The 17,711-nt window shown below is 37.3% G+C and overlaps 1 protein-coding gene and 1 non-coding gene across 2 annotated transcripts in view; both read left to right on the forward strand.

Annotated features, from left to right (window-relative positions):
- Positions 1-17,711, forward strand: part of LRRTM4 (leucine rich repeat transmembrane neuronal 4) — a 298,174-nt gene that overhangs the window by 110,263 nt on the left and 170,200 nt on the right. The gene's annotated exons all lie outside the window — the stretch shown is intronic.
- LOC114922671 lies at positions 7,291-7,394 on the forward strand. Its single transcript, XR_003810456.1, has one exon. It is a non-coding gene; the product is annotated as a U6 spliceosomal RNA (small nuclear RNA).

Genomic DNA, 17,711 nt, shown 5'->3' on the forward strand with positions numbered 1-17,711 from the left:
TCAACTCCCTCGTGTAGTTTAGGTTTATTGATTCCCCCCCATCCAACATTTCTTATATAAAAATAATAAATACTACTGAAATAGTACTATGTATGATGGTAGTAATAACAAAGATCCCTTGGATAGTCCCATTGACCCTTGGGGATTGATGTTGACCACTATGGGGAACCCTGATTTAAACACTGCAGTAAAGGAGAGCCTGTAGCAATTTTCTATGTTCTCCTGTTGTTTCCCTTTAGCAATTTTCTATATTCTCCTGATGTTTTCCTGAAAATGTTCTTTGTGTTTTCCACGCATTCAGTCTAATCTTGGTCTCAAGGCTATTTCTACATAGAGGGGGGGAAATATTCAACTATGAATGTACACAATATTACCATAACACTATCAGAGATATCTGCGAAAGAACGTTACCAAGTAATAGATTCCCAGTGTGACATTTCTTGAAATAATTCCTTGCACCTTGAGAATATCGAGGATAAACCAATATTCTTACCTTATCTGGAGATTATCCCAAGATGCAAAACAAACATTATTGGAACATAATGGAAACAAATCACAAGATGAAGTACTATTACTCAGTGGCCACTTTCATTTCTACAGGTGTATGCGTAAGGCATCCATGGTTCCCTCTAGACAACAGTTATGGAATGTATTTGTTTCCTTTTGTTCCTTCCTTAACTTATTCTTTAACTACTTCAGTTAAATCTTAAGAGAAACAAACATAAGAATGTCAGGAGTCTACAACTGAAATTCATAGAAAGAGAAATTAAAGTACTCTGATTATCTCCTGAGGAAAGAAGTAAATTTTCAAAAAACATTGTATTTCAAACTCTATAAGTGGCATCTTGGTACTCAACTGTTTTGAAACTTATCGAATTTGGTACTCAATGCATTTTGACATGAAAATGTTGTCCCGGTACTCATCGTTTGTTTGGTACTCACTGCACAAGGTAGAACTTGTTGATGTCAAGTGCCTTGTGACTCATTATGTTATTCCTTAAGGGGAAAAAATTGTTTGATACTCATTGTTTTTGGTACTTATCATATCTCCCTCAACAATTAATGATGAATACTGAGGTACCACTGTACCATTGCTCACTAATGTGGATGCAATTAAGCAGAAGAAGGGCAGAGGTCAGCGCTGTGACAACTGAGAAACTGTAGCCATTTTACATTTTGCTTTCATTGTGTTTTTTTCCTGTTGTTTGGTATTTTCAGATGGAGAAGGGGGAATCCTTGAGCTGTTTCAGTTAGCCATAACAATTGCAACTGTGTGAGAATCAAGGTCAATGTTAGAAAAAGTTTTGGTGAGTTGAAAAGTTGGGAGGAGAGCCCTCGTTTTGGAATAATTGGTGAATGTCATTTATGACAGCCTTTCTGGGGTGGGAATTGCAACTTGTTACTTTGTAGCAGTGCGGCGGGAACTTTAGTCTTGGGTTCAACTATGTAAGTGCCGATACTTTGTTTCCTGAATAAAATGTTCTTTAAGGAAGACATTTTTGCCTTGAAGTTCTTTTAATTGGTTTCATCTGTCAGAACCATGACAGCAAACACATCACTTTCCACATAGCAATAATGATAAATAAATTACACTATGTTGTGACTGTTTCCATGGTTTCATCAGGCCATGATAATGTGAAGTGATAGCAAAGAAAAGAGATTGATGGAATGAATGCATGGGGGTGGGATTTGGGTGGGACATAATGGTATTCCTAAGTGGATCACAACCTAAGAAGTTAATGCTCAAGAGATTGCGCTCATGAAGTCTCTACTTTTGTTATTACATTCATGTCCTTGAATTAGTTGCACATTTCCTGGCAGCTGCAAGAAGGCAATATTTAAATAAGAGATCCATTGTTTGCTCAAAGAATATTTATATCCATGCCACTTAATTTTCTCAGCTTTCCTTTCTTTTCCCTCCCTCAGGTTTAATGAACCATAAGGAATTCTGCATTAGAATGAGATGTTTACCATCTGGGTTATTGGTTTGAAAGAGGAAGACATAGTAGAGTAATGTCAAATGAGAGAGAGTCTCTCTTTATATCCGCTGGTGCCATAAAATCTCTTTTCAAAGGCCATCTTTGTTATCTCCTGGGATGGAGTTACTAATGGGCTGTACCTTGTCCCCTCTTGTAAGTCATATTAACAATGGTTTGATTTATGTGTTTTTCTGAGTGAGCAGATTTTTGCAATATTGTTAGTTAGTTGTTTCCTTTTTGTGGAACTAAGTCCGTAAAGGGAGTGAGGGAAAAGATGAAAAAACAACAACATGTTTTTCTTAAGAAAAAGTAATAGTCTTGCTTGCATCTTTGCAGTTCAGTGACTTAGTTTATCATAGCAGTAGCTAAAATTGTTTTCTATAAATCTTTATTCCCCATAATTTAGGCTTTTCTCTTTTGATTGATAGCATTTCTCAAAGATCCATAAGCATCTAACTGAGAATAAGTGCTGTATTAGAGGAACTTTTTTCCTAGCCTAGATATACCCTGAAAAAGTGAATAGTTTACCTCTTCCAGGATTATTATCAGTGCTGGATAGAACATTCTGGAATTAAAACTGGAAGTGCCCAGGCTGATGAAGGCTAGATTAAAGGGATAATCCTGCAGGCCTGTTGTTACATATAAAGCTATTTCATACCGACTCAGAATGTTCATTTATCTATTTATTACACTCAATTCATGTGAATATAGTTTGGTGGAATTCATGTGAATATAGTTTTCATTTCTAGCTAAAGACAGTAGAAACTAAACTAGAGATTTTCTCTGTTAAAAAAAAATGCCTCTAAAAATTCACATTAATACTAAAGAGAGAAAGAGAGAATAAATCTTGAAGACAAGTCTGTGTTCAACCAAGTGTTCTCATTGTAAAATACCATATTCCTTGCTTATGCTACCATTGCATAAAACATAACAGATCTCGTGTGGATCTGAGGCATGATGCACACATCAAATTGTAAGTAAGTAAGGCTTCTTCATTCTCTTTCATTCTGGATATATGTTGTCTCAATATATTTATCAGCTCTATTGTTTTGGAAGCCCACAGCTTGCCTCTGAAAAATGGATTTTTCATTTGCAGACATACAACTGAAATAAATTCTTCTTTGGTTTGCTTTAGGATAGGTTCTTAGATAAAAAGGAATGAGAATGAAAAAATAGGTTTCCTTCCTTTCCACAAATTCGATCCTCACTGGCTCAAGGTTGACTCAGCCTTCCATCCTTCTGAGGTCAGTAAAATGAGGACCCAGATTATTGGAGGCAATATGCTGACTCTGTAAACCACTTAGAGAGGGCTGCGAAGCACTGTGAAGCGGTATACAAGTCTAAGAGCTATTGCTATTATCTATGTATATGCATGTTGCTTTCTAGATATGCACAGTATAATATATGTTTGCCTCTTTGAGGGAGATGGGTAGTTTAGAAATGTGATAGATAGATAGACAGACAGACAGACAGACAGACAGACAGACAGACACAAACACACACAAAGTGAGAGAGAATTATTTTCTTAGTTGGGAAAAGAAGGAAAAGGTTAGCATTTATATATACTGATAATTACATGTCCGGTCTCTTATAAGTTGGTATTGATTCATTTCACTTCTAGTAATGCACTTTCTAGCTGCTATGGTGCCACTTTAATTAGGATTCCATGGGTTTAAGGTCAATAGTTTTCTGAGTTGGCACAATATCTCCTGAACTGTGAGAATATACACATTTAAACTGGCTTAGCCCTAATGAATTTATTTCAAATAAATTAGCACAATATTCATTCTGAAACATTAAATCCAGGGTGGCAGAGGCCGATTATGTCATAATGAAGTATACTTTATGTCATATCCTAAATAATGCTGGGTTAAGGGTGACAGAACAGTCTATTTCTGTCTATGTCAGTTTTCAATGGCCATCCTCTTCTATGCATCATATGCATTTTTTTAAAAAAAAATGGCATCTTGTTAAGACCAGACTTAAATGGGACTTTTTTTATTTTCTACAAAATAAAAATTTATTATTAAATAGTGGATTTTAATATACCTTGTCTTAAAATATATATTTTAAACACTGACTGAGTACTTTAAGTCAGGAACTGCACTGTAAAATCTGGCGGTAATTTGAAAGATAACTGTGGTCCAGTTCGGACTTTTAATTTGAGAGGTGGCAGAATATCTTCAAGTAACTTTAATTCTGGACCTATTGACTTTTAGATGACCACAAATGCATTGAGAGGATCTCCCAAATTCTCTAGCTCTCTGCAGTGGGAAAGATAAATGGCAAGGGTGTATCGGTGTCTTTCAGAGAAACAACTTGTCCATTGCTGAGGACAAGTTGATAGATACCTGTATGAACTTTCAGAAGCTTGTGTTCTATGCTATGATTGGCAAGATTTGAGTGTATCTGGAAGGCTATAAAACAGTTCCTAAAAGACATTCAGGCAGAATAATAGTGGGCCAGCCAGCCATGATATATGAATATACACCCAGTCCTTGTTGTCACTCTTCCTCTACGTGCTGTGCAAAGATGGAGTGTGTAGAGTGTAGATTCTTGGTAGAGAGGACACTAATAATGCAGTTCTACAAGCTGTCTTCTAATGCTTTAACACACCTCTACAACTTTATCCTACCCTGAGCTAGGCTTAATAATTTTTTCCCATTATTTAGCTATGCCTAATTCATACATCAAGTTTTTTAAAGACACAATAGAAGATGACACAGCATGAATTGTAATAATTCAAGTAAGTGTGATAATAAGAAGAATTAAAATGGATTTACTTGCATAGGCAGATATGGAAGGAATGACCAAGTTTTAATAGTCTGGATAACAGGTCATTCCAGAGACTGAAGCTGCTCTTCTTAATCAATTCATTTTGCCTGCTGTTGCCTGCTTGTAAATTAGGCATTGCAAATAATAAAATACTTTAATATAAATACTTGGTATAAGGATTTTCTTGTCCCTTGATTACTACATACATTATGCAAACCAGTAGCTCATCATGTGGACTTAAGTTGTGCTTATAAATAGTAAACAAATGACTTTGTTAAATTATTTGGTTAGCAGAAAAATTTTACAGCTGTCATTCTGAATTTCGCTAAAGGGAGGATTATTTTTCTAAATGTTTCTCACTTCAGAAGTAGCAGTTCTTTATTTTTAATGAGCCATCCATGGCCTTTGGGAATAGAAAGCATATACATTAGTCACATAAATAAATATGTCATTTTTAGTAGCAGTAGCACAGCTTTTTTGAACTTCCAATTGAACCCAAGCAAATACTAAGCAGTTTTGACTGTTTCTATAAACAATTTATCTCAATTGCGGAAACTAGTAGTAGATTCTCTCCCAGTGCTAAAGCAGGCAGGAAGTCTCTGAATATGCATCCTTAAAGTTGAGCTTTCAAGAACAAGATATCTCTCTAGAGTTCATTGACAGAATTACAAATGCATGGAATGTATTGTATGAAAGGAGCCTTTTGACCAATGACACCAACAGAGTTTTCAAATTTCCTTCCATCATCTAAAAATAATGTTTTGGATGGAAGATTTCATTCTTTTTTAAAGTAGATCTTTGATTGTAATAAATTCAAGTTGATACTGGATTTCAAGAGCCACCCGATTCATCAACTTAGAAAACAGAACGCTGGATAAAAGAGGACTTTTGTTTATGAGGGCTTATTTGATATTGTAATTTGATGTTACTCTTCAAATATATTGAGATCATACAGTATCTACCAATATTTCCACATGACCACTTCCTATGAACGTTAGAAGCTGTGGTCTCAACAAATCTGTCTGGTGCCAGGAATACTGTCTTACCACTCATAGGTGGCATTAGTATATTACTGATTACCAATCGCTATTTAAACATAAGCATATTCATTCAGACACAAACACACACATGTGCACGCATGCACATTATTGCTCAATAATCACATCAACAGACACAGGATCATAAGACACAGACAACCTTTAGATGTCAGCAAAGGAAGCTTTATTTTGCTTCTCTCTACAGTAACATTCCCCAGATTTTTATAGCTCAGATTTAGTTGTCCTGTTGTTGTCCCTTCAAATTTTCCACCTGAGCAATTCCGAAATATATTATAAACTGCAATATCCAGTGTACAACTGAATCAGAAACTGATCCCTTCCTGTCTCGTGTGTAGTGGAAGATATGCTGATACGACATCAAATCTTTTCAGCAGTCGTAAGATTGCCTTCCTACAAATACAGCCATCGTTACAGCTATGCTTTATGAATCTGACAAGTCATCTTCAAGGATCCCAGTTTCAAATTGATAGTGTAGGCATTTTTTTATCTTTTACGATTTGTCTTTAAACAGGAAGGCAAGCGAGTGGAAAATGGCTATAAGCACCAGTGAGCTTTGCTTTTCTAAGCTAGTCAAAGATTCACATAGAACTGCTAGGAAGCAAATTCCCAGAAGGGTACTTTGTGGATTTTCAGAAACATATATTATAATGAAGATATACCAGTCATCACTTCTTGGTCACATGGGGAATACTCTAGAGTCAAGTGGCCTCTGCCATATATTGACAGTTAAGTCTTATTTACACTGGTGGTAGAGACAGGGATAATAGCATCTCCCTCATACAGGAAACAAGAAAGAAAGGCAAGGGAAATAAAACTCCCCTTCTTTGACGCAACGTCATCCGTATTATTTGTTTATTCAGAAATAATATTCCCAAACTCAGTGGGTTTATTATTAAGTTGGCTCCATTGAAGATTCATTGGGAAAGGGGGAAGATAAAGAAAAGAAAAAAGAAGGAAAAAAATGAATGTGTGTCAGATAGTCACTCCATCACCCCAGATTAAGTAGAAATAAGACGTCAACAATCCTGATCCAGGTTTCCTTGTAAATATAAGACTCAAAGAATAATAAAAGTGTTAATACATAGTATGGGGGACACGATGGCTCAGTGGTTAAAGATGCTGAGCTGTCAATGGGGTGAGCTGTCATACTTGCTCCAGGTCCAGCCCGCCTAGCAGTATGAAAGCATGCAAATTCAAATAGATAAACAGGTCATTCTACAGTGGTGTTCAAAACCGATGCAAAGAGCTAATTTCAGTTGCTTCTCATTCCTTTGAGAAGTAAGAGTACTATTCTGTTGATAAAATAGTGTAGTTTTTTTAAAAAAATAACTCCCTCTTAGAATAAGGGTTGAATCAGGTCAGATCTGAATTTATTTATGCTCAACAAGACCCTGACAAACTTCAGTCACAGGAAATATGCATAGCCCATTAGAGTTCTTATAGAGATATCCAATTGAGCATCATCAACAAACTATTGAGTGCTCGCTTCGGCAGCACATATACTAAAATTGGAACGATACAGAGAAGATTAGCATGGCCCCTGCACAAGAAATAAAATAAAATAAAAAACAAACAAACTATTGAGTTACTTCCATTAACTTCACAGAACTGGGAAAAGGATCTAGCCTCCATCTACAACAAAGGATCCAAGTGTTCAACCTCTTCTCTCCCCCTCCCCCATCACTGTCTGAATCTGCCTTTTTAAGGAGGAGCACAAACATCCTAAAAGGGTACGTCCAATTGATAATACAAGGATGGTCTTACTCCATCCATGTCTCTTCACAGGTCATCCACAAGAATGACTAAAGTGTTATCTTTCCTGTATCCATGTTTGAATCCTGGCAAAACTGGACAATTTGTCAAGAACCTTTTGTTGTTCCTTTACAACCTTCCCCAAGACAGTTAAACATAGGATGGAAGTAGTTCATTTCCAACACATGCAAGCTTGACATCTTGAGAAGTGGCTGGTTTTATGCCTATTTCAGAGATGTTAGAACCTCTTTTTTTCTCAAGTACAGCCCAGATCCAACTAATCCTCATCCCAACCTCTTCTCCAGTTAGGTAGATAGTGAAGGATATTCAAAAGAACCACCATCCAAATTACTGAACAAGACCCAAAGTACCATGCACCATGAAGAGGGCTCCTCTTCTTTGTTCTGCTCTCTCACCCACAATTAATTCATTATGGGACTAGATTTATTGAAGGCAGAACTGGTGTTCAAAAGCATAAACTTGAGTGATCTGACAGAATTACTTTCTCTAACTTGAGAAACAGTTTGAATCTCTGTTTGCCTGAGATTGCTTAAGAACTGGATCAACTGATTTCTTTGTAACATCTCTGAAAGAGAAGATCTAAATGCTGTCACTTATCCTCCTTTGGGTTCTGTGTAAGACATTCTGTTAGGCATTAGTACAATCAATCAATCACAGGATTTTCATTGCTTGCATTCTGTAGTAACATAGCTCCAATGTGGTCAAAATTCTCCAGTGAGAATACTTAAACCTGCCCTCTGTTGTATACATAAACAGTGATTGTGCTTGCGTAGTAAAGCTGTTTTTTTTTTCAGAGTACGGTGTACAAGCACCAACCACATTACTAAGTACTTATGATATTCCCTGGAGGCTCTTCTCACTCAATTTGGTTCATGCTGTGCATTTGTCTTGAACCGCTTCTGACACATCCCTTGTCCTCTTCTCCTCTTTCTGCCTCTTCTATATATCATCTGTACATCATTTGAGAGAGGGGAAAAAATAATTCTGTCATTCAAACCGATGGTGTTGCTTTTCTTCTTTTTTTGCCACTTAAATCTCTTGGGGAACTACTATTCAGCTCTATGACTATTCAAAGCAACAGTAAAAGTGACCGGGATCTAAGTGATATTGTATTATAACAATATGCTTAGAAATAAGCTTATCAAAGTTATGCATATTTATCTAATAAAGATACAGAGTCTTTTCAAATTCTATTCAAAGGTACTATTTCTTATTGTGCAGAATAACTGAAAAGCTTCTGAAGGACTTATCCAGTCTTGCCCTACTTTATCTTGACACCAGATTCAGTACCCCTGAAAGGGTGGGAAGCATTTTATGGACATCCATGAAGAAATACTATATTGCTGGTAAAAAAAAATGGAAGTGAGATCTTGTTAGGACAGATTTAAACCAGGTTTTGATGCTTTGGTAGATAGATAACCTTTATTGTGATTTTTTTTTTTACTGTGTGCACATTGGCACACCTTAAAAATGAAATTTTGTTGCTCCTTTGGCTAAGAAATGGAGATGAACTCTGCCCCTAGAGTTGGACACAACTGGACCAGGGAAACCTTTACCTTTAAAGCTACGTATCCTGCAGTACATTTGCTTTTACAGGGGAAGCAGACAATTATCCTACCAAGTCTTTCAATGGTGTGATTTTTCAGATCACTGGGAGCCCATGGAAAGCGATTTCCTCGCAGCATGGGCCAGACATTACTAAAGCAAATTGTAAGGCTTTGGTGAAGTTGTGTCATGCCTTTCCCTGCTGCCTCTCTGACATGCCTGGCAGCATAATGAAATGCTGCATATACGTACTTCCCTAAAGACAGGACGAACTTTCTCCTGGGTTGTATTGATGGCCTAATGTAGGGATAGGCCACCTTGGCTCTTTTATGACTCGTGGACTTCAACTCCCAGAATTCCTGAGCCAGCATGGCTCAGCTTGGAAACATCTCCCTTTCCCCTCAGCATGGCTGGCTCAGGAATTCTGGGAGTTGACATCCACGAGTCATAAAAGAGCCAAGGTTGCCTACCCCTGGCCTAATCCCATCATCATTTGTGCAGTGGTGGGATTCAAATATGTAAACAACCGGTTCTCTCTGTTCTTCCGGAAGTCCATTCTAGGCCTGGGCAACAAAAAATTAACTACCGGTTTTGCCGAAGTGGTGCGAACTGGCTGAATCCCACCACTGGATTTGTGGCATGTGGGCAATACTTGACTCTCTGTATCCAACACACTAAATTTTTTAAATGCTGCTTAGACCATGCATCACATTCCTTCGTTAGCAGTAAATGTGCCCAGCCAAAGGGCCTCTTCCCTGAGCTGAACATAATGGTTTTTATTTTCAGTGCTGAGTCTTAGAATTAACAAGCACATAAACCATTCAAATCTTCCAGTGCCTGGTTGCAAATTAACGTTTGGAATGCAAAGTTCAGTGCTGGAATTTATCCTTCCCCCCCCACCCTCTTTCTTCACCCTACCTGATTGTGCAAGCACACACCCACGCGTCCTATGATCTGATTCATTTTCCTGCAGCAAAATCTCTCCCTGGCTTTCCTGTCCCGTTTGGCTCTTTTTGAAGAAAATATAGGAGAAAGGAAATTTATTAGTGACTGACAGTCTCTCATGCAGCCAGGTTTCTCTTTGTCGCTCCATCCATTTAAGCCTTGTGGTTAAATCTAGGGGCTTTGACTTGGAAAGCCCTTAAGTGAAATAAGTGCTGTGGTGGTAAAATTACAGGTTTGATACTTCTGGAGATGGGATGCTCTCATCTTGGTAATCAGTATCATTTTATAGGGGTGTTGAACTGAATCACCAAATTGGAGCAGAACTTCAAAAAAAAAAAAAAAACCTAGTGTGAAAAGCTCAGAGGAGCTGTGCTACTTCATTTTGCCTGTTTCTTTGCCCTTTCAGCAACCTATTGTTCATCAGCAGATGCCCCTGGCCTCCAAGCAAAGCAGTTGGGAAAGAGACCAGCCCTCTTGACATTTTGCAGAGGCCTATTACAATACTTGCTCATTACTCAAAATGTAACCAGCTACTGGTAGTACCTTTCCAGCCCACTGCTTCTTATGCAGCTCTGGGGGAGGAGCTGGTTGAGACCCCAATGTTTTGGCCTCTCCATAGATATAAAATCTCACCTTAAGTATATATTCTCTTAATGTGAAATCTATTATTTCTCTGACTGTTCGTTCACAGGAATTGAATAAAAAAAATATTGAGCTACCTAGGGCTGGAATATGATTTTCATATCTGCTCATTATGCTGCCTAGCTCCTACCTTTTCAACCCATTGTTTTGTGATGTATTCTAATTGTTTGTTTGTTAAACTTCACTTCACAAGAGTTTAAGGAATGGAATAAATGCAACAGATAGTGATCCCTCCCTCCCAGGCTGATATTTCAACCTAATGACTTTAGGTGCATACCTGGTCTAATTAATCCTCTGAAGTCAGTGCCTTGGGGAAAAAACAGGTCTTTGGACAGGTATATATGTGTATATTTCATGCCTGAGCCATTGATTTTCTTTCTTATTGCTCAATATTGTAAATAATTATGGGAAGAACTCAGTTTGTGGAACTTATGATGATGGAGCTAACAGTCTAGAATTCACAAGGCACAATCCAAGTCAAGGCATGGTGTTAATCTAAAGCAAGGCAAGAATCACAATGACCAGAAAACACACAGCTAGGAAATGAACACATTGTTCCCAGCATCATTTCCATTTGTCTGCACAGCCAGCTTCCTGTGCAGCCCATTGAGAAGGGTGAGGCTTTCCTCTCATGAGTAATCTAGCTGACCTTCTCTGCTCCTGCCTTTTCTCTACCCTACATGTTCTTTGATCAGGTGCAGAAGGCAGTTCCTCTTCCTCTTCCTCTTCCCTCACCAGCTACAGCTGCATGATTTCTCCACTTGAAGCCTCAAGGCTGTCCTGCTACAGTTGTGTTTCAGCCAAATCCTTCTCAGATGGCTGCTTGGAGCCATTGACCAACTCCTCTGGAGGTGACATCTAGAGAAGTATCTGGGGAAGCATCCAGAGGAGTCATCACACTATCCCTCCTGGCATGGCCTGTCCTCCCAGAGTCCCGTGGGCCAGGTTTCCATGGAAATTGGCGGTGGAACTGACAGATCACCCAAGGAGCGTGCACAGCATCAGCATCTTCCCATGACATGTCTTCAGGGCCATAGCCCTTCCAGTAAATATTGCAGATGTCCATGGCAAACATGGGAATCCACATATTCTGGCTATCCCTGCACTAACACTGGCTCTGGTGTGGGATACGACGCCCGGTGAGAGCTGGCTAGTGTGGCAGGCCCGAGCAAGGACTGGTGGAATACTGAGTGGATGCATATTCAGATGGGCTATGATAGGTAGAAATTCATTCAGTATGGAAAGCTGCAGCTTTGGATAATAATTTCTTCTTAATATGCCACTCAGCTTCACCATCTATTCTTCCATTGTAGATATTTGTAAGTCCTTCCATCTTTATTCATATAAAAGTCTCACCACTGTCATCAAATATAAAAACAATGTCCATAACATGGTTCCATTTTTTGTCCATTAAACCCCAATTTTTTATTCATGCACACTCTTCTGTAGGCACGCACACATCTGCCCACAAAAACTTTATATTGCAATAGGTACAAAGAAAGTGAGGGGAAAAAAATCTTAACAATCATCTTGGAAGCTTCCCCCAGATTTTCACAGCTGTGTGCACAGAATTCCATCCCCCTCCAGTCTTTTGTGAGCAGTTTATTATATTACCCAGAGCTCTAGTTGTTCTGAATCTGTTTGTACAAATAAAACGACACTCCTAAACTCTGCACTAAAACAAATTAGATTTATTTTGAAGAGTTCAATGAACAGCCTTTTGAATGGGTTCCATAATGGGTTTTTTAATTAAATGAATATAGTCATTTCATAGAGGCAGTTCTCATTAGTTCAGCAATATTGAGATGACCATTTCCTTCTAATTGCATTGTATATTCATGTAAGTGGCTCAATTTTAGGGTTGGTTTGAACAGATTTATAAGTAATCAAGCTTTGACACCTCAACTTGCACTGAAAGAAAGACCATCTATGGAAGATGTCATATTAAAGCGTTGGATTAGAGCGTTGGTTTCTGAACCAACCTTCTGATAGGATGGAATGTTGTTTGACCTGGTCATAATTGTCTACTCTAGCTCATGATGATTCTATTAAAATCTCCACAGTAAAGGTCTTCCATTCCTCCTTTGATTGAGTTCTTTGTACTAGACAATTCCAGAGTTTTTATACTGGCCATGTCTATTTTGGTGACTTGCCAACCAAAATTACTCAGGACATACAGTGCCTCCTATTCTCTGAGTCTCTAACATTTAATTATGATAACTATGGTTTTATTTCCTGAGGACTCACAAAATAAGTTTTAAGATAGGATTAATGTTTTGTAGTTGGTTGATGTTATGTTATTGCACTGGATGAAACCTGTCAGGCTCCCCTTAGCAAACAGGACTAAAAACTAGTATAAAAGACATAATGATAAGCAGATTAATTGTAGAAAAGCTGGTCTAGCCATTATGAAAGAATTCCATTGATGATTGAATCTCAAATGCAAATCATATTTAGAATTAAATCAAGGCTTACATTCCTGTGTCTTTCTCCTACACACAGTATAGCTGGCTTCAAGCTACTTGCTTTCATGCAGGATGGGCAATTTTCACCTAACCCTTATTCTGTTAGTGTAGAGTGGTGATTCAGTAGTTAAGATGCTAGGCTTGTTGGATGGAAAGCTGGCAGCCCAGGTTCAAGACCTGAGCGCCATGGGATGGGGTGAGTTCCCGTCCTCGCCCCAGCTCCTGCCAACCTAGCATGCAAATGCGATTAGATAAATAGGTACCACTTCAGTGGGAAGGTAACAGTGCTCTGTGATGTCATGCTGGCCACCTGAGCATGGAAATGTCTTTGGACAGTGCTGGCTCAATGGCCTTGAAACGGAGATGAGCATTTCCCCCTATAGTTGGCAACAACTAGCAGAGTAAAATCCACTGAGACTCCTTTTTTTTGTAATTCTGTCAACAGATTCAGGTTTTCTGGTTATTGTTTGGTTTATTGAGTATTAGCTCTCATACATCCTTTTTACTGATTTCTCAAGTTTTTCCACAAGGTGACATAATCACTTTTCAATTCACACGAGCTCCATATGTCTTTGTAGCATTTTATTTTTTCTTGCTTGCATTGGTAGTGGTAAACCGGTTGCTATCAAGGAGTCTTGAATTATGAGAGGTATGAATGTTGTCATTTTAACACCTCAGGCTACACAAATAGTAATAATAATAATAATAATAATAATAATAATAATAATAATAATAATAATAATAATAATAATAATAATAATAATAATAATAATAATAATAATAATAATAATAATAATAATAATAAAGTTGGAAGGGACCTTGGAGGTCATCGAGTCCAACCCCCTGCTCAGGCATGAACTCTACACCATTTCAGACAAATGGCTGTCCAGTCTCTTCTTAAAAACGTCCAGTGTTGGAGCATTCACCGCTTCTGGAGGCAGGTTGTTCCATTGGTTAATTGTTTTAACTGTCAGGAAGTTTCTCCTTAGTTTTAAGCTGCTTCTCTCCTTGATCAGTTTCTACCCGTTGCTTCTCGTCCTGCCTTCAGGCGCCTTGGAGAATAGCTTGACTCCCTTTTCTTTGTGGCAGCCCCTGAGATATTGGAACACTGCTATTATGTCCCCCCTTGTCCTTCTCTTCATTAAACTAGACATACCCAATTCCAGAAACCGTTCCTTATATGTTTTAGCCTCCAGTCCCCTAATCATCTTTGTTGCTCTTCTTTGTACTCTTTCTAGAATCTCAGCATCTTTTTTATATCGTGGTGACCAAAACTGGATGCAGTATTCCAAGTATGGCCTTACTAAGGCATTGTAAAGTGGTATTAATACTTCATGTAATACTTCACATCTGATACGGGGAGGCAAAGATGTCAAAGGATGGCTTAAAAATGTTAATTAAGTTTCAGTCTTTGCAGACAACATTCATATTCTCTGTAACGGAGTTATTCAACTGCCTCTATTTCATATTTCATGTCATATGCCATTTGGAGAACTATTCATTTCCACTCTTAAATGAAGTCTTGACCTTTCTCCACTTAGTCTTTTCACATATGGTAGAGTGGAGCAGTGGAGGAAAAAAATGTGTCTCATCTTATTGACCATTAAGTTTTGAGGTTCATCCAGATTCTACTTTATTTTTTTGAAAAGACACAAGGTATCTGTGATCTCAGTGCCTTTAACCCCATGGATTTTCTTAGAATATGAATATGTTTTGTAAATCTGGTTTTTTTATATTATTGTATAAGGAAGGATGTACATCTATTGTTTTATATCTATACTATCTATTGATTGTTTTCCTTTTTAAACTGGGAGGGACAAAGGAGTATGAGAATATATTATTATTATTATTATTATTATTATTATTATTATTATTATTAACAACAACAACAATAATCAAATCAAATCAAATCAAATTATTATTACAGCCGAAGGCCAACACACAAAATAATAATAATAATAATAATAATAATAATAATAATAATAATAATAATAATAATAATAATAATAATAATAATAATAATAATAATAATAATAATATACTATTATATTTACAGTCCATGTAAGTTTGCAGCCAGCTTCTGATAAGCAAAGGCAATGTGGAAGCCTGCAAGAGGTTGTAAATGCCAATCATGTGACATCACTCTTAATGACCATGTTGCTTAGTGACAATTACCATCATTTACTGAAAACTACCTGAGGACTACCTAGATAATTTTAACTGAACAAGTGTGGAAAATCCAGAAATTTGTATTGAATATATGGCAGAATGAAAGCTTTGCCAGAGAACCAAGTATATAACATGTCAGCAATCTTTTATAGTTCAAAAATCAGGGTTCATCCTTAGAGAGAGAGAGATAAATGTAGCCAGTAGTAAGATGAGGAATGAATCTGCATTTCAGTGAATAATTTTCTGAGCGAATCCTTTGAAGCTAATGGTGCTCTGTTCCCTAAGGGATATCCTCCCAGATGATAAGTCATAAATTAAACTTCTGGCTTTTTCCTTATGGAGCTGCATCGTCAATCAGATCACTAATTTTTAACTCAGTTGCTAGATGTAAATGTGATTTTCTTTTCCAGTGTTGTGACCAAAGTATGCAAAAGCTCCAAATGAAAAACAAACAAGCAAGCACTCTGAGTTCACGAAGAAGTATTACGTTATTTTTTTCCCCTCTTCAAATAAGAAAATAAGTAATAGAATGACAAAAGAAGAGAATGTCAGTAGCTCAGGCCTGAACTGTGGAGTTCTTGTTGCTATCTGAGCTTCATCATTTGAACAGAAAAGAAGATCATCAGAGTTGTAAGGGACCTTGGAGATCTTCTAGTCCAACCCCTTATTCAAGCAGGAGACTCTATACCATTACAGACAAATAGCCTTGAAAGCCTCCACAACTTTTGAACGTAAGCTGTTCCAGTGTCAGGAAATTTCTCCTTGGTTCTAGATTGTTTCTCTCCTTGGTTAGTTTCCATCCATTGCTTCTTGTCTTGCTTTGGAAAATATGTTGACCCCTTCTTTTTGAACCCTGCATTAGCTTGAAGATGTTTCATTACCCAACTAGGTAACATTGCCAATTTTAAAAATGCATGCTTATATATGGCATGCATGAAAGAGTAGAAGATTATCAATATAATCTCAGTAGCTCGGGGCTGAACTGTGCATTTCTGGTTGCTTTCCAAACCTTGGTTGTTTGTTTGCAGATATTTCATTACCCAATTAGACCACACCATTAGTGGAGTAAAGCAAAAGTAAAACTATGACAAATAACCAATATCATAGATCACCAAGGGCTACAGAATGATGAGAGGATGATGATAATGCTTCCAACTAAGGAAGAACAATCCAACTGTTCGTAGAAAAGCTTAAAGGATTGTTAAAGTCTATGAACCATAAAAGGACAAGACCAGTTTTATTTTTGCTGGTGCAAATGCTTCTTAAGGGTATCAAATATCTGTCTCTTTAGTTACAATGAGTTTTAAGGAATGAAGCCATTTCTCTTTTCCCCTTGATGGATGTTTCTGCTTATTTTTTAACTATTTTAAACTGCTCTTTTAAAAGCAACAACAGATTTTTCTGTCATCCACTCACCCATCGAAATGGATGGCAATAGAAATGTGCTCTTTATCACATATGCCAATGGAATCACCCAATGAACCAATGTCTCAATCAGTTTCCTTAAAAGTGCTATCATAAGTAAAGTTCTATGTGTTCCCCTATCTGAAATTAACATATTTTAGACATATTTTATGTAAATAACTTTACTCCAATGCATTTTTTTCCTACCAACTAATCCTCTTTTCTTTTCCCTTCTTCTTATGCGATTTCCCCTAAGATACAATAAATCAGACCTGGAAATTAGATTTAGCTACATTTCCCAGCATCCTCAACACTGTCCCTCCTACTTCAGATGGTAGTAAAGTTTTGTATTATCTGGGAAACCATAAATTTCCTCTATCCAATCTAAATGGTATCAGGAAAGAAAAGAAAAAAGATGACCAGCCACAATGTGGATAGAATACAGCAACAGGATGCACCTCCTGGAGAAGTTCTTTCCATGTGGTTGTTAAGAGTCAACACCAACTTGACAACATGCCATGAACTCAAAATGCAACTTTGTTTTTGAAATTCAGCTTTCCAAAATGTCAGGAAATGTTAACATTTATGAACTTTCCTAAGCAAGAGAAATAAATGGTGTTCCTGTACGTTTGTAAACCCTAAAGTAGGTGGATCCAACATGTTTTGTTTTGGGTTTGGGTTTATTTTAGGACACTCCAAGTCCAAAAGCATACTTGTTATCGGTCCATCCATTCCTTGACAGGGAATGTTATAGCTTATTTATTTATTTATTTATTTATTTATTTATTTATTTATTGTATTTATATCCCGCCCTTCTCCTTTCGGACTCAGGGCGGCTGACAAATGATAAAAAGCTAACATATTACACCCAGTTAAAATTTAATTAAAATGAAATATTTGAGAATGTCAAATTTAAAAGTAATTAAAACCCCTATAAAATCCCCTAGGCCAGTCCC

This window comes from Protobothrops mucrosquamatus, unplaced genomic scaffold (assembly GCF_001527695.2).
Source record: "Protobothrops mucrosquamatus isolate PMUCROS unplaced genomic scaffold, P.Mucros_1.0 scaffold601, whole genome shotgun sequence".
NCBI lineage: Eukaryota > Metazoa > Chordata > Lepidosauria > Squamata > Viperidae > Protobothrops > Protobothrops mucrosquamatus.